Raw genomic sequence first — 27,700 nt, forward strand, 5'->3', positions numbered from 1 at the left:
GATAATTTGAGTGGGAACGGGGGATTAAGGGTATGTGCACACGTTGCGGATTTGGCTGCGAATCTGCAGCAGATTGGCTGCTGCGGATTCGCAGCAGTTTTCCATCCGGTTTACAGTACCATGTAAACCTATGGAAAACCAAATCCGAAGTGCCCATGGTGCGGATAATACCGCGCAGAAATGCTGCGCTGTATTTTCCGCAGCATGTCAATTCTTTGCGTGGATTCCGCAGCGGTTTACACCTGCTCCTCAATAGGAATCCACAGGTGTAAAACCGCATGTGGAATCCGCACAAAAACCACAGGTAAATCCCCTGGTAAAACACAGTGTGTTTTACCTGCGGATTTTGCAAAAACAGTGCCGAAAAATCCAAACAGGAATCCGCAATGTGGGCAAATAGCATTGTGCGGATTCCACAACGTTTTACACCTGCTCCTCAATAGGAATCTGCAAGTGGTAAAAAGCAGGTGAAATCCGAACCAAAAACACTGGAAATCCGCAATAAATTGGCAGGTTATCCGCTGATAAAACACAGTGCACTTTACCTGCGGATTTTTCAAAAACGGTGCGGAAAAATCCGCACACGAATCCGCAACGTGGGCACATAGCCTTATTGTGTGTGGGGAGAATTTGAGTGAGGATGGGGGGATTTATTATGTGAGGGGAGAATTGGAGTGAGGATGGGGGTGTTTAATGTGTGTGGGGTGAGATTTGGAGTGGGGATTGGGTTATTTATTGTGTGTGGGGAGATTTGTAGTGATGATGGGGGATTTAATGTGTGGGGAAGATTTGAGGACCCCAAATGAAGAGCAAAGGGGGCGATGGGGGGCATATATGAGGAAACAGTACAGGGGAATGGGGGGCATGAATGAGGACGCAGTATGGGGGAATGAGGGCATGTATGAGAAAACAGTACTGGGGAATGGGGGCATGTATGAGGAAATAGTATGGGGGAATGGAGGGCATTTATGAGGAAACAGTATGGGGGATGGGTGCAGACAGTATGGGGAGTGAATGGGGGACTGTATGTGGACACAGTATGAGTAGCGATGTGAGAAAGGTATGTGGACAGAGTACGGGGAGTGAGGGTGATGGGATGTGTGCAGACAGTATGGGGAGTCAGGTGAGCAGGCAGTATAGAAAGTGAGGGGGTAAATATATGAGAAGACAGTATGGTGAACAGGGGTATGTGAGAGGAGACAGTATGAGAAGGGAGGTGAATAGTGTGAGGAGACAGTATGGGGGAGTAAAGTGAGTGGGCACAGAATAGAAACTGAGTAGTGGGGTGTAGCATGGAGGGACAGTGTAAGGGCACAGCCAGGAGGGGACAGTATACCAAGGAGGGAGAGTGTGACGAGAGAGTACAGTGTAAATACTGGGCCCTATAGGGGGGACACAGTATAAGAGGACGGTGTGAAGAGGGGTTGGGTATGGAAGGAAGTGGTCAGTGTAAAGAGCATGTACCATAAGAGGGACAATGTGGGGGTCATATTTTGTGCAGATAATATAGTGAGGGGCAATTTTTTAATCAGGAGCATTATAATTACACTTCTATCTTTAAGGGCATCATGTGGAGATTTTCTGAAAAAGAGCGGAGAAGATGGAAGTCTGCAGAGACGAGCTGTGGATGACAAAACTCATCATGGGGTCTGGACAAGGTGAAGATAAGAACGAGAACGACTCCAGAGATGACTTCATCTATAAGGTACCTGGATGTAAATGTTATTTGTGATACTGACTAATTCTCATATTTGTATTTATGTTAGGAGCATTAAAGGGGATGTCCCGGTTTGTAATGAGTCTGCAGTCATTCTTTGTGACTGCAGACTTCTGAGTTCTCACAGTGCGCCCTGCACGCTGTCACGATTCTCTCGTGCTGGTGATTTACATACATGCAGTCATGCGCTGACTATACATGTGTGGCATCACTTAATGAAAATGAACTGAGCGAGGCCGGGCACGTCTAGTCGGAATGTGGTCAGAAGTATACAAATCGCATGCTTGTGCTGACATGACTGTCCACCGGCAAGGGAGAATCCTAAAAGTGTGTGCAGCGCCCCAGAGTCCTGGTCGTTGCAGTACTGTGGCCCCGCCGCTAAGGGGGGCTATGGTACGTCTGATGGCACTGAAGGAGTTCATCTGACCAGGTATCACATACACCAATACATTTCACAGCCGGGCCACCAGGGGGAGCTAAGGGTGCTATTTATTAGGCCACTCCTCACCGTGTGGGTAAACTGGGGGTCAGGCAGGAAGTTAGTAGAGAAAACTGACTGGGTTGGAACCAGGCAACACCTTGTGGCAGGGGGTGTTGTGGGGAAGATTCGGTAGGGTCCCTGTCAGGTTTGGGACCCTGACAGAGGCCTGGCTACAAGAAAGAACGTTACGGGACCGTGCCTGCTCAGCATAGCGGCGGTGCCCTAAGAAAGGATCAGAAGCGAGATATATTGTGCTGAGTGAGAAACGAGATCAAAGCAAGAAGGAGAATACCAGTAGGAGTCGTGCTGTAAGACTGAGGCAACATCCTACTGAGGCGCACAACCGGTGGCCGGAACGCCGAGGAAGTATTCATATATCTAGCTCCAAGCAATACTTCAAACCAACGGCAGGACAGTCAGTCACAGGCGGGCTGTCTCATCTAAATCACCTATGCAGACTTGGGGGGCAACCTGTGGAGAGGGGCGACTCTAGGGTCCCGGAAGAGCTCCGAGCCTACCCGTCATACGGGTGCGTCCCAACCATAACACCGGGAGGGACGGAGGATTAGCAGGACATCATCTAATCGAGTTGTTGTGAGGGAACACGAGAAACAGACACAACAGTTGTGGGGACTATCCCGTAAGCACAGCAGGGGAGGACCACAACACATAGCGCTAGCAGGAAGGCACAGATTTCCACCTGCAAAGAGAACTCTGGAGGTGCCATTGGACCGGCCGGACTTGCGCAGCCTGGTGAACCGTATTCCGGACTGAGGACCCAGAGACCTTCAGTAAAGAGGTAAAGAGACTGCAACCTGGTGTCCTCGTTATTTACTGCACCGCACCACCATCCACATCCATCACATCATTTACTGTGCGCCCCTCAGCAGGGTCACGGACCGGGCCTAGCCACTGTGACAACCCCAGAGCAGAGACTCAGAGGCCCGGTACCGGGTACCCCTCGGCCCTGCGGCAGTGGGGGCGCTACAACTGCAGTGCATTAGTTGTGAGAATTTGGAAGCCTGCAATGTCAGGATTCAGCTCTGCAGGTTTCATCACATGGACACTTCACTCATATGCGACTTTCATACTTATGGTCCTGTGACAACTAGCTGCTCTTCCTGCTTCTCTCAGTTTTTCACTGAACATTGAGAACATTAGGGAGAGGACCTCATGGGTACATGACTAAGTGTGCAAATCGCATATGTCCTTGGGAGGGGGGTGGGCGCCAAAATGAATATTTGCTAAGGATGCCAGAAAACGTAGATACACCTCTGAATTATACTATATGCAGGGCTATGTGGGGGCCATTACACAGTTTGCAGGGCTATGTGGGGGCCATTATACAGTTTGCAGGGCTATGTGGAGACCATTATACAGTTTGCAAGGCTATGTGGAGGCCATTATATTATATGCACGGCTATGTGGAGACCATTATACTATATGCAGGGTTATGTGGAGGCCATTATACAGTTTACAGGGCTATGTGGGGACCATTATACAGTTTGCAGGGCTATGTGGGGGCCATTATACTATATGCAGGGCTATGTGGGGGCCATTATACAGTTTGCAGGGCTATGTGGGGACCATTATACAGTTTGCAGGGCTATGTGGGGGCCATTATACTATATGCAGGGCTCTGTGGTGATCATCATACAGTTTGCAGGGCTATGGGGCTATGTGAGGACCATTATACAGTTTGTATGGCTCAAAGGCAATATATAGTTTCAAGGCTATGTGGGGGACGTTATATTGTTTGGAGGACTAATGGGGCCATTATACTGGGTGCAAGCCATTAGACAATGTAAAGGATTGTGTTGCGGTCATCATATTGTGTTGACGGTTGTTTAGAGGCCATAATAATGTGTGGAGGGGTGTAATGGCGGTTATACTGTATGGAAAACTAACGATAATAAGGGAAAAGTATGCAATAAGATGGATCATCAATAGAAACTCAATGCTTATTTGTATATAAGTCAAGGCATATATTAAAAACATTTAAAAAGCCAAAAATCTATAACTAGTGATAACCAGACAAACCCTTAATAGAGCTAGAGTCCGCCCTATATGTCAAAATAATGAACAGATCCCAATAGCAAGTATAATAAACACCTAAAGATGAGTCCCCAGCGCTGGACCTGGGGATGTGTGACTGCAGACTTGTGAGTCCTCCCAGGTCACGCACTGTGCGCTGCGAGGATTCACCATTGTCTGGGAACGGCGGTCAGGCATGCATACTCCTGGCCAGAACCCTCAAAATGATTTCAGTTTGTTTCTCAATAGATTTGTACGGATTGAGTGACATAAAAGGTGGAAAAAGTTCTGAAATTATTCTTTTTAGTATGATTTTTTTACAGGACAGAAACCTGGCATTTTAATAAGGGTGTGCAGACTTTTTATATCCAGCCCAAGTCCAATACATTTTTTCCCTTCAGACCTCAGTTCTTCTGCCAATATTGTATATTATTCACTAAACATATTGTATTTTATATTAACTATTGGAAACTATAAACTTTAGTGGAGACCTCCAGGGAAATATTGATTCTTCTTTTTGAAGATGAGGACCTTTCGTCTATATCTGGAAAAAAGAACCTGAGAATACATACAAGGTATAAATGTAGGAGAAGGAAGTGAAAGTGGCGCTAGTGTTGAAAGGTTTATAACTGCAGCGAATCAAGATACCAACCACAGGGTGATCAAGAGAAATTAGGAATATTTGTAAAAGATTTGCGCTGAGAAAACCAGAGGGTAAGGCTATGTGCCCACGTTGCGGATTCATGTGCGGATTTTTCCGCACCGTTTTTGAAAAATCCGCAGCTAAAATGCACTGCGTTTTACCTGTGGATTTGCTGCGTTTTTTGTGTGGATTTCACCTGCGGTTTTACACCTGCGGATACCTATTGAGGAGCAGGTGTAAAATGCTGCGGAATCCGCACACTAAGTATTTCTTCCACAGCTTCACACCGGGCGAGTTGCAATACTACTAATCAAACAATTTTTTCTCCTTAGCTATTATCCTCCCTTTGGGCCAGTTGCAATCATCACGTGTTACCTACTAAATATTTGGCTGTCTCATGATTAAGTAAACTATTTTCCCTTTTACCCTCTGGTTTTCTCAGCACGAAACTTTTACAAATATACAAGGTATAAATGTAAAATACATTTCCAATAAAATCTATCAAAGACTCTCTGCAGTATATTTGACATCATGTTTCACATTTGATTTTTTATCTTTTAAAACAGTGATTTACATGATGCTCATATCAGGAAGAGGCCAAGTGAAGGTTAATCTCTCCGTGGCTTGTCTATGGCAAGTACTAAGAAGAGCAGAGGATAGTACTAGATCCCCTCTGTTGTAGTCTGGCGTTCATGATTAGTCATTGTCACAGCTGATGTAGAGTTAAGTCGCTCGCCGGTGCTTCACAGCAGTGTATTATAAATAGGAGAAGCATAAAAGTGTCTAAGGGCAGTCTCACACGTCCAGATAATTCCGGTACCGGAAACAATCGGTACCGGAATTATCCGTGTCCGTGTGCCCCTACGTTTCTGGTGTACATCAGTGTGGCACACGTGCGGCACACGTGTGCCGCCCGTGTGCCCACTGGGTACCACACGCACCGTGCTGGGTACCACACGTACCAGCATCTGGTGCTGAATCCGCGATTCATATCTTCCCTGCAGCAGCGTTTCCTGCATAGCAGATATGAATAATAGTGTTTAAAAGAAAGATCTATCTGTCCCCCGCCCTCCCACCCCCTGTGCGCTTCCCACCCCCTGTGCGCCCCCCCGCTGTTCTGAAAATACTCACCCGCCTCCCTCGTTGGCTGTTGCTGCTTCCTGTCCTGGCCGCACCTTCTACTGTATGCGGTCACGTGGGGTCGCTCATTTACAGTCATGAATAGGCGGCTCCACCCCTATGGGAGGTGGAGCCACACATTCATGACTCTAATCGGCGGCCCCACGTGACCGCATACAGTAGAAGGTGGGGCCAGGACAGGACTCTGCGAGGGAGGCGGGTGAGTATTTTGTGTTTTACACGGACCCATTGACTTTAATGGGTCCGTGTAATACGTGCGCTTCCATGAACACTGACATGTCTCCGTGTTTGGCACACGGAGACACGGTCCGCAAAAAATCAATGACATCTGCACAGATGCATTGATTTTAATGGGTCTACGTGTGTCAGTGGCTCCGGTACATGAGAAAACTGTCACCTCACGTACCGGAGCCACTGACGTGTGAAACCGGCCTTACCTTGAGGCTATGTGCACACGCTGCAGATTACTCTGCAGATTTTTCCAGACTGATTTTGGTAAATCCGCAGGTAATCCGCACTGCAGATTACCTGCTGAATTACCGTGGATTTACCGGGTTTTTTTTTGGCGGTTTTTGTGCGGATTTCACATGCGGTTTTACACCTGCGGATTCCTATTGTGGAGCAGGTGTAAACCGCTGCAGAATCCGCACAAAGAAGTGACATGCTGCTGAACGAACAACGCTACGCTTCCGCGCGTTTTTTTCCGCAGCATGTGCACTGCGGATTTTGTTTTCCATAGGTTTACATGGTACTGTAAACTCATCGAAAACTGCTGCGAATCTGCAGCAGCTAATCCACTGCGGATCCACAACAATATCCGCAGCGTGTGCACATAGCCTCAGTACTTTGGCGCACAACCCAAGCACTGATGAAAAACTATGTAATTCCACCATGGAAATCTAATGTTAATCCTTTCCCTTAGGCTGGTTTCACACGTCAGTGGCTCCGGTATGTGAGGTGACAGTTTCCTCACGTACCAGAGCCACTGACACACGTAGACCCATTAAAATCAATGCATCTGTGCAGATGTCATTGATTTTTTGCGGACCGTGTCAGTGCAGCGCCCCAGAGTCCTGGTCGTTGCAGTACTGTGGATCCGCCACTATGGGGAGCCATGGTGCGTTCGATGGCACTGAAGGAGTTCATCTGACCAGGTATCACAGACACCAATATGTTTCACAGCAGGGCCTCCGGGGGGAGCTAAGGGTTCTATTCATTAGGCCACTCCCAACCATAGTGGGTAAACTGGGGGTCAGGCAGGAAGTTAGAGGAGAAAGCTGACTGGATTGAACGAAGCAACACCTTGTGGCAGAGGGTGTTGTGGAGGAAGAGACAGTAGGGTCTCTGTCAGGGGTGGGATCCTGACAGAGGCTTGGCATTAGAAAGAACGTAACGGGACCGTGCCTGCTCAGCATAGCGGCGGTGCCCAAGAAAGGACTAGAAGCGAGATAGATTGTGCTGAGTGAGAAACGAGATCAAGCAAAAAGGAGAATACCAGTAGGGGTCATGCTGTAGGACCGGAGCAACATCCTACTGAGGCGCATTACCGGTGGCCGGAACGCCGAGGGAGTGGCAGTCAGTTTAAGGCGGGCTGTCTACCACATATCACCTATGAAGTCTTGGGGGGCAATTGCGGGAGAGGGGCGTCTCTAGGGTCCCGGAAGAACTCCAGGCCTACCTGACAAACGGGTGCCGTTCCAACCTGAATAACAGGGAGGGATGGAATACGAGAAGAACATCAGTGAATCGAGTTGTGAGGGAACTTAAGAAACAGACACAACAGTTGTGGGGTACTTTCCGTGAGCACAGCAGGGAAGGACTACAACACATAGCGCTAAGAAGGAGGGCACTGATTTCCACCTGTGAGGAGAACTCTGGAAGTGCCATCGGACCGACCGGACTTGCGCAGCCTGGTGAACCGTATTCTGGACTGCGGACTGAGAGATCTCCAGTAAAGAGGTAAAGAGACTGCAACCTGGTGTCCTCGTTATTTACCGCGACCTGCACCCCCACAACTGCACCGCTACACCACCGTTACTGCATCATCATCATCACTTATTCTACCGGACGTCCCCCACTGACAAACAGGGCCACGGACCGGGTCTAGCCACCGTGACAACCCCAGGACTGAGACCCAGAGAGCCGGCTCCGGGTACCCCTAGGCCCTGCGGCGGTGTGGGGGCGCTCCAACTTGGCGTCACGAACAGGATCTACTTAAGCCTGAAGAATCAGGTCATGTGTGCCTTGGAACTGTGATTTGTTGTGCTTGAACTGTACTTTATTGCAAAGACTGTGTGTTGTGCCATTTGCCGCCAAAATCCGCCGCCATTGTAGCGCTGAGGAGAGCGCATGAAGAGAAGAGAGGCGTGAAGTGGGCGTAGGCAAGCTGGAGAGCGCGAACAGCAATGGCCGCCCAGTCTAAGTATTTCTGTGTCCTGAGGACGTGCCCGTCAACAGCCGAGGTCCGCCTCCTGATCTTGGTTGGAGGGTGGAGATCATGGGGACGGGGACGCCCACGAAAGAGACAGCGAAAAGAGGACATTGGAGGACAAATAAAGATGGCGACACCAGAAGTACCACGCGGAGCTGACCCGGCCCGGCCTGAGGCTGCACAACCCAGGACAGCCTCAGAAACGCCAACGCTGCAGGGTCTGACCCTCGCAGGGCCACTGATGGGTCGGGCCCCTTTGCCGCTGTCTGCGGAATGTGCGGCTGCAGCCGAGGCTCGACAGCTAGCCCGCCGGCTGAGGGCCGATGCCCGCGTACTTTCACGGCTAGGCCAGCCCACGGAGATCCATCTGGCCCCAGTGTCCCCTGTCGCTACCCACCCGACCGTGGCTGGAGGTACGTCCCAGACGCCGGACTTAAAGATTCTACCCGATGCTGAACATCTGCGGCGGTTGATGGCCGCATGGAGGAGCCGACCCCAGCCTGCGGAACCGATTGATTTGATTAGCGCTCCGGAAATCCTGCCCTCACACTGGGGTGTAGTAGTGGCCTTTAACCCTCAGTGTGGAAGAGGAGTGATCCAAGAGATCGGGGAACCAGTGCAAGTCCGCGTGGACCGAGAGGAGGTAGAACCTTGCCGCGGGAGGTTCGATCGCGACCTAGAACCAGGCGATGCGGTGACGTATACCCGATGGAGGAGGGCTACGGGGGAAGCTGGCTGGATGGCACGAGGCGTGCAGCGGTGCACTGCCTTCCAGGCTGCTGCTGAAGCACCGGAAAGAGGTGACCCCAAGGGGAAGACAGCGGAGCCCGGCCCCGCGGAACCGCAAGAAGCCCAACCTCACCGTGCCCCGGAGGGACGTGTACACCTGCCGACAAGAAGGATCTCCCGGCGAGGGATTTTATCACTGTTGGGACCGGAACAGCGTCCTGGCTCACCAGTGCGATCTGTTGGCCTGGTGAGACCGGACAGGAGACCACCTCCCGCTTCACAACAGTAAAGTATCACTGCTCTTTTATGAAAATGTAAATAGTTTTCCCGTTAACTGTTTGTGAACTGTTTGCTGCTAAACCCGCTCAGGGTTAACTCTTTATGGATCCCTTAGTTGACCCGGGATCCCTATTGTTTGCTTTTCCTACCAGTTTTGCACAAGTTTTACAAACTGAGAAATCATGAACAGTGCATGATCCAAACTTTCTTGTAAATAGTTTGCACCTTATTAAAGGCGCTTTCTACTGGTTTTACTTAAAGACTCTTTGCGAAGATACCGTTCTGGAACCTTTGCTGAGCAAAGACTGGTAGGCTGAGAAGACGAGCTACCTCAGAAAGACTTGATCCCCTCTTAAAGGGGATGTTTGACCTGAACTTGAAAAGTGATACTGTTTTAGAACAGTAATATGATGATGCTCTGGAAGAAATGTAACTGTTTTTTGCATAAAGAAAAGTTATGTGTGTTTAATCTGTTTGAAATGTGAAACCTAGATAATGTTCTTTAAAAAGAAAGATGCAGAGAGCCCGTAGGGGAGGAATTAGAGTCCTGCATAGTTGAAAGAAAGGAAGTAATAACGAAGGTGAGGATAGAAGGTAAACCCTGAGTCCCCATAGAAAGTTAATAATGTGTTACTAAGGACAGAAAGTGAACCCGTAGGGGTTAGTGAGTGAGTCCTTATAGGAGCCAAGTAGAGCCGGCTCAGTGTTCTCAAACTGAAAGAAAAGTTATGTTCTATACTGTGTATAGTAGTTGAAAAGGCAGTAGGCCCTGGCTGAACGGGGCGGTCCTGTAATAGAAAGGAGAGGCAGTAGGTCTGGTGCCGTTAGGACAGGCGGTCCTGCAGATTCCAAAGAAGGCGAATGCAAAGTTAAAATACCTTATAATGTGATTATAGGAAGGTCTTTAGCGGATTAAGAGTGTATATCCTTAAAGGCAAAGTTAAATTATTGGTCAATAATGTTTGTACCTAGTAGAATACCCGGATGGGTAATGAGAGCTAATTGTAGCCTGTTGCTATGATATTTAATTATGTTTGTAACGTTAAAGTGTCCTCACCTCCCATAAAGGGAAGCCTGTTCAAGTATACTTATTGTTTTGCACTCAACGAAAATTGTATGTCTTTTTGCTAACCTGTATTGTTGTTTTCTTCCCAGTCCCGGAGTACTGTGTTTAACCAGGGGGGAGTGCAGCGCCCCAGAGTCCTGGTCGTTGCAGTACTGTGGATCCGCCACTATGGGGAGCCATGGTGCGTTCGATGGCACTGAAGGAGTTCATCTGACCAGGTATCACAGACACCAATATGTTTCACAGCAGGGCCTCCGGGGGGAGCTAAGGGTTCTATTCATTAGGCCACTCCCCACCATAGTGGGTAAACTGGGGGTCAGGCAGGAAGTTAGAGGAGAAAGCTGACTGGATTGAACGAAGCAACACCTTGTGGCAGAGGGTGTTGTGGAGGAAGAGACAGTAGGGTCTCTGTCAGGGGTGGGATCCTGACAGAGGCTTGGCATTAGAAAGAACGTAACGGGACCGTGCCTGCTCAGCATAGCGGCGGTGCCCAAGAAAGGACTAGAAGCGAGATAGATTGTGCTGAGTGAGAAACGAGATCAAGCAAAAAGGAGAATACCAGTAGGGGTCATGCTGTAGGACCGGAGCAACATCCTACTGAGGCGCATTACCGGTGGCCGGAACGCCGAGGGAGTGGAATAGCATACAGCTTCAAGCCATACTCCAAACAGCGGCAGGGCAGTCAGTTTAAGGCGGGCTGTCTACCACATATCACCTATGAAGTCTTGGGGGGCAATTGCGGGAGAGGGGCGTCTCTAGGGTCCCGGAAGAACTCCAGGCCTACCTGACAAACGGGTGCCGTTCCAACCTGAATAACAGGGAGGGATGGAATACGAGAAGAACATCAGTGAATCGAGTTGTGAGGGAACTTAAGAAACAGACACAACAGTTGTGGGGTACTTTCCGTGAGCACAGCAGGGAAGGACTACAACACATAGCGCTAAGAAGGAGGGCACTGATTTCCACCTGTGAGGAGAACTCTGGAAGTGCCATCGGACCGACCGGACTTGCGCAGCCTGGTGAACCGTATTCTGGACTGCGGACTGAGAGATCTCCAGTAAAGAGGTAAAGAGACTGCAACCTGGTGTCCTCGTTATTTACCGCGACCTGCACCCCCACAACTGCACCGCTACACCACCGTTACTGCATCATCATCATCACTTATTCTACCGGACGTCCCCCACTGACAAACAGGGCCACGGACCGGGTCTAGCCACCGTGACAACCCCAGGACTGAGACCCAGAGAGCCGGCTCCGGGTACCCCTAGGCCCTGTGGCGGTGTGGGGGCGCTCCATCTCCGTGTGCCAAACACGGAGACATGTCAGTGTTCGTGGAAGCGCACGTATTACACGGACCCATTAAAGTCAATAGGTCCGTGTAAAACACGTACCGCACACGGACTTTCTCCGTGTGCAGTCCCTGTGCCGTGCAGGAGACAGCGCTACAGTAAGCGCTGTCCCCCCCACATGGTGCTGAAGCCGCGATTCATATCTTCTCTGCAGCAGCGTTTGCTGCATAGAAGATATGAATAATAGTGTTTAAAAGAAAGATCTATCTGTCCCCCGTCCCCCCACCCCCTGTGCGCCCCCCCGTTGTTCTGAAAATACTCACCCGCCTCCCTCGCAGTGTCCTGTCCTGGCCGCACCTTCTACTGTATGTGGTCACGTGGGGCCGCCGATTAGAGTCATGAATATGTGGCTCCACCTCCCATAGGGGTGGAGCCGCCTATTCATGACTGTAAATGAGCGGCCCCACGTGACCGCATACAGTAGAAGGTGCGGCCAGGACAGGAAGCAGCGACAGCCAACGAGGGAGGCGGGTGAGTATTTTCAGAACAGCGGGGGGGCGCACAGGGGGTGGGGGGGCGCACAGGTGGGACAGATAGATCTTTCTTTTAAACACTATTATTCATATCTTCTATGCAGCAAACGCTGCTGCAGGGAAGATATGAATCGCGGATTCAGCACCAGATGCTGGTACGTGTGGTACCCAGCACGGTGCGTGTGGTACCCAGTGGGCACACGTGTGCCACACTGATGTACACCAGAAACGTAGGGGCACACGGACACGGATAATTCCGGTACCGATTGTTTCCGGTACCGGAATTATCTGGACGTGTGAGACTGGCCTTAGATGTAAGATTTTCACATACGAGTTGTATCTGTGTTTATAACGAATATAACTTGCACCTATTATGACTATCAGGGCTCGCTCACACTGGCGTATTGCACTGCTGAGTACTATGCGATGTTTTGTCAGATAGCTCTCGGCACAATGTTATTCTATGGGGCTAGTGCAATCTGCGATTGTTTTCTCATGCCGATTCTGCCTCATGATCCTGCACCATCTCTCTCATCCTGCCCCATCTGTGTCCATCCTTCCCCATCTGTGTCCATCCTTCCCCATCTGTGTCCATCCTGCGCCATCTGTGTCCATCCTTCCCCATGTCTCATCCTGCCCCATGTTTCTCCATTGTGCCTCATCTGTCTCCATCCTGCCCCATGATCCTGCTCCATGTGTCTACATCCTGCCTCATGTCTCCATCCTGCACCATGTGTTTCCATCCTGCCCCATGTCTCCATCCTGCACCATCTGTCTTCATCCTGCCTCATGATCCTGCTCCATGTGTCTACATCCTGCCTCATATCTCCATCCTGCCCATGTCTCCATCCTGCCCCATGTGTTTCCATCCTGCCCCATGTGTTTCCATCCTGCCCCATGTGTCTCCATCCTGCTCCATGTTTCTCCATTGTGCCTCATCTGTCTCCATCCTGCCCCATGATCCTGCTCCATGTGTCTACATCCTGCCTCATGTCTCCATCCTGCACCATGTGTTTCCATCCTGCCCCATGTCTCCATCCTGCACCATCTGTCTCCATCCTGCCTCATGATCCTGCTCCATGTGTCTACATCCTGCCTCATATCTCCATCCTGCCCCATGTGTTTCCATCCTGCCCCATGTGTTTCCATCCTGCCCCATGTGTTTCCATCCTGCCCCATGTGTTTCCATCCTGCCCCATGTGTCTCCTTCCTGCCCTATCGGTCTCCATCCTGCCCCATGATCCTGCTCCATGAGTCTATGCAGCGCCCCAGAGTGTCCTGGTCATTGCAGTAATGTCATTCTTCCACCAGGGGGAGTGATATTACGTCCGAAGGTAATAAAGGAGTCCATCCTTCCAGGTATCACCAAACATACACCACCTTCACATTCCAATCCACCAGGGGGAGCCATGCTCCTATCTAGTAGGGCACTCCTCACAGAAGGGTAAAACTGGTGGGTTGGATAGGAAGTTAGTGAGACGCTGGCTGGGCTTTGCCCAGACAACACCCGTCAGGCAGACGGGGGAGAAGGAGGAACATCTGAGCTGCAGACAGAGGGTCCCTGTCAGGGGTGGGATCCTGACAGAGGCCTAGCGGGATAGAAAGCTATGGAGCTGCGCTTGCCCCACGTGCGGCAGCATCCTAAGAAAGGACACGAAGAGAACTGAGTTGTAGAGAGTGAGAAACGACATCACAGCACAAGGAGAAAACACCGGGAGGAGTTCTGCCCCGAGATCGGCAGCCTCCTTCTGAGGCACGTAGCTGGAACACTCTATGCATTACTTCAGAGACCGGCAGTCAATTCCAAGTTGGCTGCCCGACCTTAATACCTAAGAAGACACGGTGGCAAATTGTGGGGGTCGGGGTGTCTCTAGGGTCCCTATAAACAAGCCTCAGGCCATCCCAGTCATACGGGTTTGTCCTATCCATACCATCTGGGGGACAGAGAGGAAGAAATAACATCTAGAACATCTACGAGAGTTGTGAGGACCTTAACGAGTTGCACAGCAGGGAGGGACTACAACACACAGGCGCTAGTAGGAAGGCTACTGATTTCCACCTGGATAAGGGGACTCTGGATGTGCCTTAGGACCGGCCGGACTCTGCCTACCCTGTGGTCTGTACCCTGGACTGTGGATGCTGAAGCTTCCAGTAAAAGGTAAAGAGACTGCAACCTTGTGTCCTCGTTATTCACTGCGCCTTACATCTTCCACCATCACCATCGCCACTTCTGGGAAGCCCTGTGGATACACTTCAACTGTGGGAAGGTATACCATCTAGCTGCCATAACATCACCCCAGCAGACCCCTAAGCAGCGTCGGTCACCCTGACCGAGTACCACAGGTGGCGTCACAAACACCGTACAAACTTTCCATTGATTGGACGCCCCTCAAAGGGCCACGGACCGGGTCAGGCCACCGTGACACCTCCCGAACTGAAGGACCCGGTACCGAGTACCCCATTGCCCTTAACGTGGGGGCGCTCCATCTACATCCTGCCCCATGTCTCCATCCTGCCCCATGTGTTTCCATCCTGCACCATGTGTCTCCATCGTGCTCCATCTGTCTCCATCGTGCCCCATCTGTCTCCATCCTGCCCCATGATGACATTTTGCAGGATCATGGGGCAGGAAGGAGACAGATGAGGCAGGATGGAGAAACATGTGCTGTCGAAACATATTGTGGCTTGCCACTATTACTAAAAATAAAAAATAAAAACTTTCTCCTCGCGCTCCAGGGCGATGTTCCCTCCAGGCATTTCAAGCACGGACTCACTGGCGAATGACAATGACGTCATATGCCAGCGACGTGTGCGCTGACGTCAGCTGCCAGCCTCTGATTGCCTGGGGATTTTAACTATTGCCATTCAGGCCCCCACGGCAATAGATTTTAACTGAACCTGTGTCTCGGTCTTGAACAAAGGTTCATTTACTGAATCCTGCCGCTGGGGTCCAATGAGCAGAAGAGAGGGGGCCCGATGCGGGCCCCCTCTGCTTATCGGGCCCCATAATCCAGTAAGGGCAGTAATGCCCTGATGGCGGCCCTGATTGTCCCGATTATCTCGCATGAGAGAATATACAATAGTGTGACCCTGGTCTAATGACTATTCTCGTGGCTGTGCATTTTTTGGGACAGAGTGGTCCACACCAAATCTAGGAGACATGTTCGAGTTTGGTCCGTCAGTGATCACACTTGCCAATCAAATTCTATGGGTCACTAAAAAAAAAATCAGACAGCACATCAGACTTTTTTTTTCATATAAGAAAAAAATGATGAAACTCTGATGGTAAAAGCTGACACACTGACCAAACACTGAGGAAAATCTGATCCAGCACACTGAGGGAAATCAGACTATTTTTGTGCATGTGAAAAATCGCTGACTTGTGAATGAGGTCTAAGTTTACATATGTAGATAGCAACTTCATCCACATATATTGTAATCTACATTTTCCATGATACTTGGCGTGAAGTCCACACCAAGAACCTGCAACAAATCTGTAATATCTGAGCAAAACCTTCATGGGGTTATCTGGGACAATTTTATTGTTTTCTCACGTGGCTAAGATCTGACAGGCAGTAATCATGTAAGGTGTTTCATATATACCTTGATTTCCTTACCCTTTCAGTTCCTACAGTTGGCATTACCATCACCAGACTGCATACAGCCGCCTTTATTCCCATAATTTCATATGACATCCAGGTATCTACTTCTCATAATTATTTTTACAATTACCTTAAGGTCACTAGTCACAGCATAACTGCCATTAACCCTTTCTTACTAAGATTATTTCAGGAAGGTTATTTTCCCTACAGCACAAAACTGGTAATTTCTCTTACAGCACAAAACTGTTACCTGTGGATTCACTTTCTTCAACCGCGATATTATAACAAAGTGTTTCTTTTCCAGGTACTTCCATGCTTTCACACCTAGTTCATGTTACTTTTACTGAAACAGTTTTCATTACTTCTTGTTCACTGTAAGCACCCTTGGATAGAATATCTTCGGTCATCTCCTATCGCGTCAAATCGTTTGACAAGTGGAATCATACTAACATTTTCCCATGTATTTTGTATTCCACGACATATTGTTGATCTTGTCTTGTTTCGTTTTTCTATTTTATGTATACTCTAGTTATCTCCAATAAGGAAATTCTGATGAAGGTCCTATGACGGACCGAAAACGTTTAGGGCTGTCCCACACGTCCAGATAATTCCGGTACCGGAAAAAATCGGTACCGGAGTTATCCGTGTCCGTGTGCCCGTGCCCCTATTCATGACTCTAATCGGCGGCCCCTCGTGACCGCATAAAGTAGAAGGGGCGGCCAGCACAGAACACTGCGAGGGAGTCGGGTGAGTATTTTCAGAACAGCGGGGGGGCGCACAGGGGGTGGGAGGGCGGCGGACACATAGATCTTTCTTTTAAACACTATTATTCATATCTTCTATGCAGCAAACGCTGCTGCACAGAAGATATGAATGGCGGCTTCAGCACCATGTGGGGGGGACAGCGCTTACTGTAGTGCTGTCTCCTGCACGCCACACGGACTGCACACGGAAAAGGTCCGTGTGTGGTCCGTGTTTTACACGGACCCATTGACTTTAATGGGTCCGTGTAATACGTGCGCTCCCACGAACACTGACATGTCTCCGTGTTTGGCACACGGAGACACGGTCCGCAAAAAATCAATGACATCTGCACAGATGCATTGATTTTAATGGGTCTACGTGTGTCAGTGGCTCCGGTACGTGAGGAAACTGTCACCTCACATACCGGAGCCACTGACGTGTGAAACCGGCCTTAGGCTATGTGCACACGTATAATGGTCCACTGCGGATTTTTCCGCAGCGGATTTGATAAATCTGCAGGGCAAAAACGCTGCGTATTTGCTGAAGATTTATTGCAGATTTACAGCGGATTTACTGCGGATTTCACTGCAGTTTTACAACTGCGGTGTTCTATAGGAGTAGCTGTAAAACCGCTGCGGAATCCGCAGAAAGAAGTGACATGCTGCGGAATGTAAACCGCTGCATTTCCGTGCGTTTTTTTCCGCAGCATGTGCACAGCTTTTTTTGTTTCCCATAGGTTTACATTGTAATCTGCAGCGTTTTCCGCATCGAGTGCACATACCATTAGTTTAATCTATTTGGTCTAGATGTACAATAAAGAAGGAATCATTTTTTTCAAATACTGAGTGCCAAGTAATTTTTTTGCCTAAGATCTGACTGGCGACAGCTCAGAGATCACAGACCACTCCTGGCGATTCTGCTGCTTCACATCAACATAGTAGCTGCTTCTGTTTGGAGCTGCTCTGTCAACTAGGTGAGACTGCTGATGTCATGCTGATTGACACCCAGCTCCCCCTAGTTAGACAGCGGGGATCAGACTGTCTATCAGCATGACATCAGGAGTCACGCCACGGCCCATCAACCGAGCAGAAGAAAAGCAGCTGCTCTGTCTATGTGATGCCAATGGAAACAGCAGAATCGATTATAAAAGTGGTATGTGACCTCCCAGATGGGCTCCGGGCACAACAAACAGGTAGTTAGCAACTATATGGCTGTTAGTCTTTGGCCCATAAGAGAAAAATATAATAGACCTAAATAACAGTGGCATTGAGTGCAATGGACACTGTTGCAACATTTGGACCAGGGCCTCCCAGCATGTTGGTCAGATGTATGGGCCCTCATGGTTGTAGCGCCCCCACTGCCGCAGGGCCGAGGGGTACCCGGTACCGGGCCTCTGAGTCTCTGCTTCTGGGGTTGTCACGGCGGCTAGGCCCCGGTCCGTGACCCTGCCGTGGGGCGCACAGTAAATGATAGGTGTGGATGTTGGTGGTGCAGTTGTGGGATGCAGGTCGCGGTAAATAACGAGGACACCAGGTTGCAGTCTCTTTACCTCTTTACTGGAGATCTCTGAATCCTCAGTCCAGAATATGGTTCACCAGGCTGCGCAAGTCCGGCCGGTCCAATGGCACTTCCAGAGTTCACTTCACAGGTGGAAATCGGTGCCTTCCTTCTTAGCGCTATGTGTTGTAGTCCTTCCCTGCTGTGCTTACGGAAAGTACCCCACAACCGTTGTGTCTGTTTCTTAAGTTCCCTCACAACTCGATTAAATGATGTTCTTCTAATCGTCCGTCCCTTCCTGATGTTACAGTTAGAACGGCACCCGTTTGTCGGGTAGGCCTGGAGTTCTTCCGGGACCCTAGAGACGCCCCTCTCCCGCAATTGCCTCCCAAGACTTCATAGGTGATATGTGTTAGACAGCCCGCCTTAAACTGACTGTCCTGCCGCTGTTTAGAGTATTGCTTGAAGCTGAATGTTATAATACTCCCTCGGCGTTCCGGCCACCGGTAGTGCGCCTCAGTAGGATGTTGCTCCTGTCTTACAGCACGACCCCTACTGGAATTCTCCTATCGCTTGATCTCGTTTCTCACTCAGCACAATCTATCTCGCTTCTAGTCCTTTCTTGGGCCCCGCCGCTTCCCGGAGCTGGCGCGGACCCGTTACGTTCTTTCCAATGCCAAGCCTCTGTCAGGATCCCACCCCTGACAGAGACCCTACTGTCTCTTCCTCCACAACACCCTCTGCCACTAGGTGTTGCTTCGTCCAATCCAGTCAGCTTTCTGATCTAACTTCCTGCCTGACCCCCAGTTTACCCACTATGGTGGGGAGTGGCCTAATGAATAGAACCCTTAGCTCCCCCCGGAGGCCCGGCTGTGAAATGTATTGGTGTCTGTGATACCTGATCAGATGAACTCCTTCAGTGCCATCGGACGCACCATGGCTCCCCATAGTGGCGGAGCCACAGTACTGCAACGACCAGGACTCTGGGGCGCTGCACTCCCCCCTGGTTAAACACAGTACTCCGGGACTGGGAAGAAAACAACAATACAAGTTAGCAAAAAGACATACAATTTTGTTGAGTGCAATAACAATAAGTATACTTGAACAGGCTTCCCTTTATGGGAGGTAAGGACACTTGAACGTTACAAACATGGCAAAAATATCATAGCAACATGCTATAATTAACTTTTCTTACCCAACCGGGTATTCTACTAAGTGCAAACATTATTAACCAATAATTTAACTTTGTCTTTAAGGATATACACTCTTAATCCGCTAAAGACCTTCCTATAATCACATTACAAGGTATTTTAACTTTTTCATTCTCCTACTTTGGATCTGCAGGACCGCCTGTCCTATCGGCACCAGACCTACTGCCTCTTCTTTCTGTTACAGGACCGCCCCGTTCAGCCAGGGCCTACTGCCTTTTCAACTACTATACACAGTATAGAACATAACTTTTCTTTCAGTTTGAGAACACCGAGCCGGCTCTACTTGGCTCCTATAAGGACTCACCCACTAACCCTTACGGGTTCACTTTCTGTCCTTAATAACACATTACTAACTTTCGATGGGGAACGCAGGGTTTACCTTCTATCCCCCCCCTTTTCTTATCAACATTATCAACTATCTTCTTTCCACAATATTAAACTTTCTCATTACTTCCTTTTACTTTTTCTTTCAGAGAACATTATCAGCATTCCTTTACAATTAACTAATGGCATACATATAACTTTTACATGTAAATATTATCATCATTTTCTTCCATTGACATTATTGCTACCGGTCTTAAAGCAATATCACCATTTACGTGCAACAAATGAACATCCCCTTTAAGAGGGGACCAAATCTCGGTGAGGTAGCACATCTTCTCAAGCTACCAGTCCATACTCATCAAAGGTTCCAGTGCGGTATCTTCGCAAAGAGTCCTTGTTTAAGTAAAACCAGTAGGGAGCGCCTTTAATAAGGTGCAAACTATATACAAAAGAGTTCGGATCATGCACAGTTCATGATTCAGCAGTTTTTAAAACTTGTGCAAAACTTTTGGTAACAAAAAAAAACAAACAAACAATAGGGATCCCGGGTCCATAGAAGGATCCCCTTAAGAGTTTACCCTTAACGGGTGTTAGCAATCATAAAAGCAATAAAACAGTAACTATTTACAAGTAAAAGAAGTACAGTAAAATCTTACTGTGGTGGTCTCCTATCCGGTCTCACCAGGCCCACAGCTCGCACTGGTGAGCCAGGACGCGGTACTGGTCCCCAGCAACGCTAAGATCCCTCGCCGGGAGGCCCTTCTCGCTGGCAGGCGCACATGTCCCTCCGGGGCACAGCGAGGCCGGGCTTCTCGAGGTTCCGCGGGGCCGGGCTCTGCTGCTTTCCCCACGGGAGCATCTTCCGGTTTTCCGGCAGCAGCTTGGAGAGCAATGCATCGCTGCACGCCTCGCGCCATCCAGCCAGCCTCTCCCGTAGCCCTCCTCCATCGGGTGTAAGTCACCGCATCCCCGGGTTCCAGATCGCGGGGAAATCTTCCGCTGCAGGGCTCCACCTCTTCCCGATCCACGTGGATTTGTAGCGGCTCCCCGATTTCCTGGATAACCCCGCGTCCGTATTGGGGGTTGAAGGAGATCACTACCCCCCAGTGGGATGAGGGAACCTCCACGTTGGTGGTCAGGTCAACCTGCACGGCCGGCTGGGGTCGGGTTCGCCATGCAGCCATCAAGCGTCGCAGATGTTCGGCCTCAGGCATGATCTTCAGGCCTGACGTCTGCATCGCACTTTCAGCCGCGGCCGGGTTGGGAGAAGCAGGGGACACTGGAGCCAAACAGATCTCCGTGGGCTGGCCCAGCCTGGCGATCTCGCGGGCGTCGGCCTCCAGGCGGGCGGCAACCTGCCGGGCCTCGGCCGCGGCCATGCTCTCTTCCGACAGCGGCCGGGGAGGTCGGCCCATCGTTGGCCCTGCCAGGGTCAGTCCCCTCAGCGACGGCGTACTCTGAACTACATTGGGCTGTCCAACCTCTCTCCGTGCCCGATCCTTCTCATGTGGGGCTTCTGGCGTGGCCATCTTGGTCTCTTCTCCAGCGTCTTCTTCCCGCGGTCTCTTCCGTGGGCGGCCATTGCTGTTCACGTTCCCCAGCTCGCCTACACCCACTTCACGCCCCTCTTCCCTTCCTGCGCTCTCCTCAGCACTGCAATGGCGGCGGATTTTGGCGGGAACTTTTGGCGGTAAATGGCGCAGCACAGTCTTTGCAATAAAGTACAGTCCAAGCACAACAAATCACAGTTCCAAGGCACACATGACCTGATTCTTCAGGCTTAAGTAGATCCTGTTCGTGACGCCAGGTTGTAGCGCCCCCACTGCCGCAGGGCCGAGGGGTACCCGGTACCGGGCCTCTGAGTCTCTGCTTCTGGGGTTGTCACGGCGGCTAGGCCCCGGTCCGTGACCCTGCCGTGGGGCGCACAGTAAATGATAGGTGTGGATGTTGGTGGTGCAGTTGTGGGATGCAGGTCGCGGTAAATAACGAGGACACCAGGTTGCAGTCTCTTTACCTCTTTACTGGAGATCTCTGAATCCTCAGTCCAGAATATGGTTCACCAGGCTGCGCAAGTCCGGCCGGTCCAATGGCACTTCCAGAGTTCACTTCACAGGTGGAAATCGGTGCCTTCCTTCTTAGCGCTATGTGTTGTAGTCCTTCCCTGCTGTGCTTACGGAAAGTACCCCACAACCGTTGTGTCTGTTTCTTAAGTTCCCTCACAACTCGATTAAATGATGTTCTTCTAATCGTCCGTCCCTTCCTGATGTTACAGTTAGAACGGCACCCGTTTGTCGGGTAGGCCTGGAGTTCTTCCGGGACCCTAGAGACGCCCCTCTCCCGCAATTGCCTCCCAAGACTTCATAGGTGATATGTGTTAGACAGCCCGCCTTAAACTGACTGTCCTGCCGCTGTTTAGAGTATTGCTTGAAGCTGAATGTTATAATACTCCCTCGGCGTTCCGGCCACCGGTAGTGCGCCTCAGTAGGATGTTGCTCCGGTCTTACAGCACGACCCCTACTGGAATTCTCCTATCGCTTGATCTCGTTTCTCACTCAGCACAATCTATCTCGCTTCTAGTCCTTTCTTGGGCCCCGCCGCTTCCCGGAGCTGGTGCGGACCCGTTACGTTCTTTCCAATGCCAAGCCTCTGTCAGGATCCCACCCCTGACAGAGACCCTACTGTCTCTTCCTCCACAACACCCTCTGCCACTAGGTGTTGCTTCGTCCAATCCAGTCAGCTTTCTGATCTAACTTCCTGCCTGACCCCCAGTTTACCCACTATGGTGGGGAGTGGCCTAATGAATAGAACCCTTAGCTCCCCCCGGAGGCCCGGCTGTGAAATGTATTGGTGTCTGTGATACCTGATCAGATGAACTCCTTCAGTGCCATCGGACGCACCATGGCTCCCCATAGTGGCGGAGCCACAGTACTGCAACGACCAGGACTCTGGGGCGCTGCAATAGCATTCTAAATCCTAGAAGGAAATATGTGTTTCCCCCCTTTCAGCATTATACAGCAATGTCCCCTATCCTGGGTTCATTCTGGTATTTATGTCCCTCATCCTGGCCCCATCCTGACATATATGCTCCCAATCCAGGGAAATATGTTCCCCATCCTGGACCTATCCAGGTATATAGGTATATACTGTATGTTCCCTATCCTGGATCCATCCTGGTATATATGCCCCAAATCCTGGGCTCATCCTGGTATATATGTCCCCAATCCTCATATATATGTTACCAATCCTGGTATATGTCCATCATCTTGGCTCCATTCTGGTGTAGATGTTGCTTATCCTGGACGTCATCTTGGTATATATGTGCCCCATCTCTATCCTGCCCCAAGATCCTGCACCGTGTATCTCCATCCTTCCCCATGATCCTGCTCCAGATGTATCCATCCTGCCCCATCTATCTCTATTCCTCCCTATCTGTCTCCATCCCTCCCTATCTATCTTCATCCTGCCCCATGATCCTGCTCCATGTGTCTCCATCCTGCCTCATCTGTCTCCATCCTGCCTCATCTGTCTCCATCCTGCCCCATCTGTCTCCATCCTGCCCCATCTGTCTCCATCCTGCCCCATGTTCCTGCCCCATCTGTGTACATCCTGCCTCATTTCTCCATCCTGCACTATGTTTCTCCATCGTGCCCCATCTCTTTCCATCCTGCACCATGTGTTTCCATCCTCCTCCATCTCACATGGTGCAGGATAATGATGCAGGAAAGGAGACAGATGGGGCAGGCAGAAGACAAATGTTCCATGTGGCTCCATCTTGCTGCACAAACATTTTGAGGCTTTGCGCTTTCAATAAAAATAATAATAAAAAAAACACTTTCTCCTTACCTGGCCGCGTTCCAGTGGTGATGTCCAAGCCAGGCATTTCAAGCGGGGACTCGCCAGCGAATGACAATGATGTCATACGCCGGTAACGTGTGTGCTGACGTCAGCTGCCAGCCTCCTATTGGCTGGCGGCTTTTAACTATTGCCGTGCGGGCCCACAATAGAGTTTAACTGAACCTGCGTCTCGGACGCAGGTTGAGTTACTGCACCCGCAGAATCCTGCAGAATCCTGCAGCTGGGGCCCGGTGAGCAGAAGAGAGGGGGCCCGATGTGGACCCCCTCTGTTCACCGGGCTCCATACGCCATTCAGAGCAGTAGTGCCCTGATGGCGGCCCTGAGGATACGTTCACACAACCATATTTTCAGTCTTATAATAATATTCTGTGTATGAAAAAGCAGACAGCATTCAAACCAATATTATTCAACGGGGCAGAGCAGATGAGCAATTTTTTTCACTGACCGAATCTGCGTGTGAAAAAATGGCGACAAACACGAGTTTAGTCTGTAAATCGAAGGAGACTCTACTGTTCTAATCTATGGGTGTGAAAAAATACTGACACCATGCGGAGCCACAGTGTAGCATTCAATTTTTATGGATACATTGTAATTCTGTAAAAAAGAAAGCGTAAAGGGTCTTGTGAATCATTAATAGCGGCTTCTGTAAAAACAAATTTGAATGTTTTTTTTACACGCTCGTGTGAACCTACCCTCACTTTGATCTTTGTTTAATTAATTAAAAAGCTGGTAATATTACTATAAAAATAAATTAATTAACATATTTGGTATTAATGCATTCATAAAACTCACCTATCAAAAATCTGAAATTAACCTGATTGGTGAACAAAAAAAACAAAAATTATCTAAACTTAAGAATTACGGGTTTTTTTTCTTTCGTCCCCAAAATAGAATCATTGCAAACATCAGTTTGGTGACAAAAAAACACATTAATTTCTAGAAACTTCTGAATTTTTGTTTACTTTAAAAAAATAAAAAGGAAGTTTGCCATCACCATAATAAGGGCTGTCCCACACGTCCAGATAATTCCGGTACCGGAATAAATCGGTACCGGAGTTATCCGTGTCCGTGTGCCTGGGAACTCACGGAGGCCATACCTGCGGCACACGTGTGCCGCCCGTATGGCGAGTGGGTACCACACGGAGCGTGTGGTACCCACTCTGCATGGTGCTGAAGCTGCGATTCATATCATCCCTGCAGCAACGTTTGCTGCAGGGAAAATATGAAGAATAGTGTTTAAAATAAAGATCCATGTGTCCGCCGCCCCCCCACCCCCTGTGCGCCCCCCCGCTGGTCAGAAAATACTCACCCGGATCCCCCGTCGGCAGTCGCTCCTTCCTGGTCTGGCCGCAGCTTACTGTATGCGGTCACGTGGGGCCGCTCATTTACACTCATGAATAGGCGGCTCCGCCCCTATTGGAGGTGGAGCCACATATTCATGAGTGTAATCGGCCGCATACAGTAGGAGGCGCGGCCAGACCAGGAAGGAGCGACAGCCGACGGGGGACCCGGATAAGTATTTTCTGACCAGCGGGGGGGGCGCACAGGGGGTGGGGGGGCGGCGGACACATGGATCTTTAGTTTAAACACTATCATTCATATTTTCTCTGTAGCAAACGGTGCTACAGGGAACATATGAATGGCGGCTTCAGCACCATGTGGGGGGGACAGCGCTTACTGTAGCGCTGTCTCCGGCACGCCACACGGACCCCAGACGGAGAATGTCCGTGTGAGGTGCGTGTTTTACACGGACCCATTGACTCTATTGGGTCCGTGTAATCCGTGCGCTCCCACGAACACTGACATGTCTCCGTGTTTGGCACACGGAGACACGGTCCGCACACGGTCCGCACAAAATCAATGACATCTGAACAGATGCATTGATTTTTATGGGTCTACGTGTGTCAGTGTCTCCGGTACGGGAGGAAACTGTCACCTCACGTACCGGAGCCACTGACGTGTGAAACCGGCCTAATACTGACCTAGAGCACAGTGACCTACTGACCTAGGTTCCCAGGTCATTTTTACAACACAATGAACGCTGTAAAGACAAAACCGAAAAAACGAGTTCAGAATATCATGTTTTTCACCATTTTATCGCATTGAATTATTTCCTTTGTTTTTCGGTAGATGATATGTGAAAATGAACGGCGTCAATCAATATTCCATAGCTCAAATGGTTTTGTTGATGGAAAAATAAAGTTACAGCTTTTGTTAAAAGAGGAGGATCAAAATAAAGGCTATGTGCACACGTTGCGGATTCATGTGCGGATTATTCCGCGCAGAATTTGAAAAATCCGCAGGTAACACGCCCTGCGTTTTACCTGGGGATTACCTGTGGATTTACCATGGATTTATGGCAGTTTTTGTGCGGTTTTCACATGCGTTTTTACACCTTCGGATTCCAATTATAGAGCAGGTGTAAATCGCTGCGGATTCCTCACAAAGAATTGACATGCTACGGAAAATAAACCGCAGCGTTTCCATGCGGTTTTGGTTTTCCATAGGTTTACATGGTACTGTACAACACATGGAAAACTGCTGCGAATCCGCAGCCAAATCCAAAACGTGTGCACAAACCCAAAAAGTGTAAAAAGATTTTTTTTTTTTTGTTTTTTATATCCACAAAGGGATTGGGTGATTGGGTAACAATGATTTTGATTAGCAGGTTTTTTTTATTTATTTATTTTTGTTTTGGGTTTTATTTATTTTTTATGTATGTTTTTATTTCCAATTTATTTCACATAGTGTGTGGATCACCAGGTCATAAGACCTTTGGGGGGCATTATTAGGAGAATTTAATATTCCATATATATAATGTGTGTGTTAGGGCTGTCCCACACGTCCAGATAATTCCGGTACCGGAAAAAATCGGTACCGGAGTTATCCGTGTCCGTGTGCCCGTGAGCTCACGTAGGCCATACGTGCAGCACACGTGTGCCACCTGTGTGGCGAGTGGGTACCACACGGAGCGTGCAGGAGACAGCGCTAAAGTTTAGCGCTGTCCCCTGCATCGTGCTGAAGCCGCGATTCATATCTTCTGTGCAGCAGCGTTTGCTGCATAGAAGATATGAATAATAGCGTTTAAATGAAAGATCTATGTGTCCGCCGCCCCCCCACCCCCTGTGCGCCCCCCCGCTGTTCAGAAAATACTCACCCGCATCCCTCGTTGGCTGTCGCTCCTTCCTGGTCTGGCCGCGGCTTCCACTGTATGCGGTCACGTGGGGCCGCTCATTTACAATCATGAATAGGCGGCTCCACCTCCCATAGGGGCGGAGCCGACTATTCATGATTGCATATGAGCGGCCCCACGTGACCACATACAGTAGAAGGCGCGGGGCAGAGAGGAAGCAGCGACAGCCAACGTGGGAGCGGGTGAGTATTTTCTGAACAGCGGGGGGGCGCACAGGGGGTGGGGGGGCGGCGGACACATAGATCTTTCATTTAAACGCTATTATTCATATCTTCTATGCAGCAAACGCTGCTGCACAGACGATATGATTCGCGGCTTCAGCACCATGTGGGGGGGACAGCGCTTCCTGTAGCGCTGTCTCCGGCACGCCACACGGAGAACGTCCGTGTGAGGTCCGTGTTTTACACGGACCCATTGACTCTATTGGGTCCGTGTAATACGTGCGCTCCCACGAACACTGACATGTCTCCGTGTTTGGCACACGGAGACACGGTCCGCAAAAAATCAATGACATCTGCACAGATGCATTGATTTTAATGGGTCTACGTGTGTCAGTGTCAGGAAACCGTCACCTCACGTACCGGAGCCACTGACGTGTGAAACCGGCTATATATATATATATATATATATATATATATATATATATATATATATATTTAATCTTTTTACTTGAGCAATTCGGTTAATGAACCATGCCCCCCACCATATTCACAAACAGAGCGGCCAACCCTATCTAGCCAACATTCCCTCACATCATACAGGTGACCTCACAGCTGCTAGGTAATGAGAGAGCGTTCTACCTGTCATAATGGCCTCAGGGTGTAGGACATTCTACTGGCAGCCCACAAGTTATTAGCAACCCGCCTGGTACCATCAAGACATCATGGCTTCTCACAAGAAAAGCAGGAGATCCTATCCCAGAAGGAGAAGGA

At 49.7% G+C, this 27,700-nt stretch overlaps 1 long non-coding RNA gene across 1 annotated transcript in view; it reads right to left on the bottom strand.

Moving 5' to 3' along the window:
* Window positions 1-24,921, bottom strand: part of LOC143768486 (uncharacterized) — a 147,868-nt gene extending 122,947 nt beyond the window's left edge. Inside the window, exon 1 of the long non-coding RNA XR_013213889.1 lies at window positions 24,885-24,921. This is a non-coding gene — a long non-coding RNA (uncharacterized LOC143768486). The remainder of the gene's footprint in view (window positions 1-24,884) is intronic.
* Between the last annotated feature and the right edge of the window lie 2,779 nt (window positions 24,922-27,700).

The sequence above is a fragment of the Ranitomeya variabilis genome, chromosome 4 (assembly GCF_051348905.1).
Source record: "Ranitomeya variabilis isolate aRanVar5 chromosome 4, aRanVar5.hap1, whole genome shotgun sequence".
NCBI classification, from domain to species: domain Eukaryota; kingdom Metazoa; phylum Chordata; class Amphibia; order Anura; family Dendrobatidae; genus Ranitomeya; species Ranitomeya variabilis.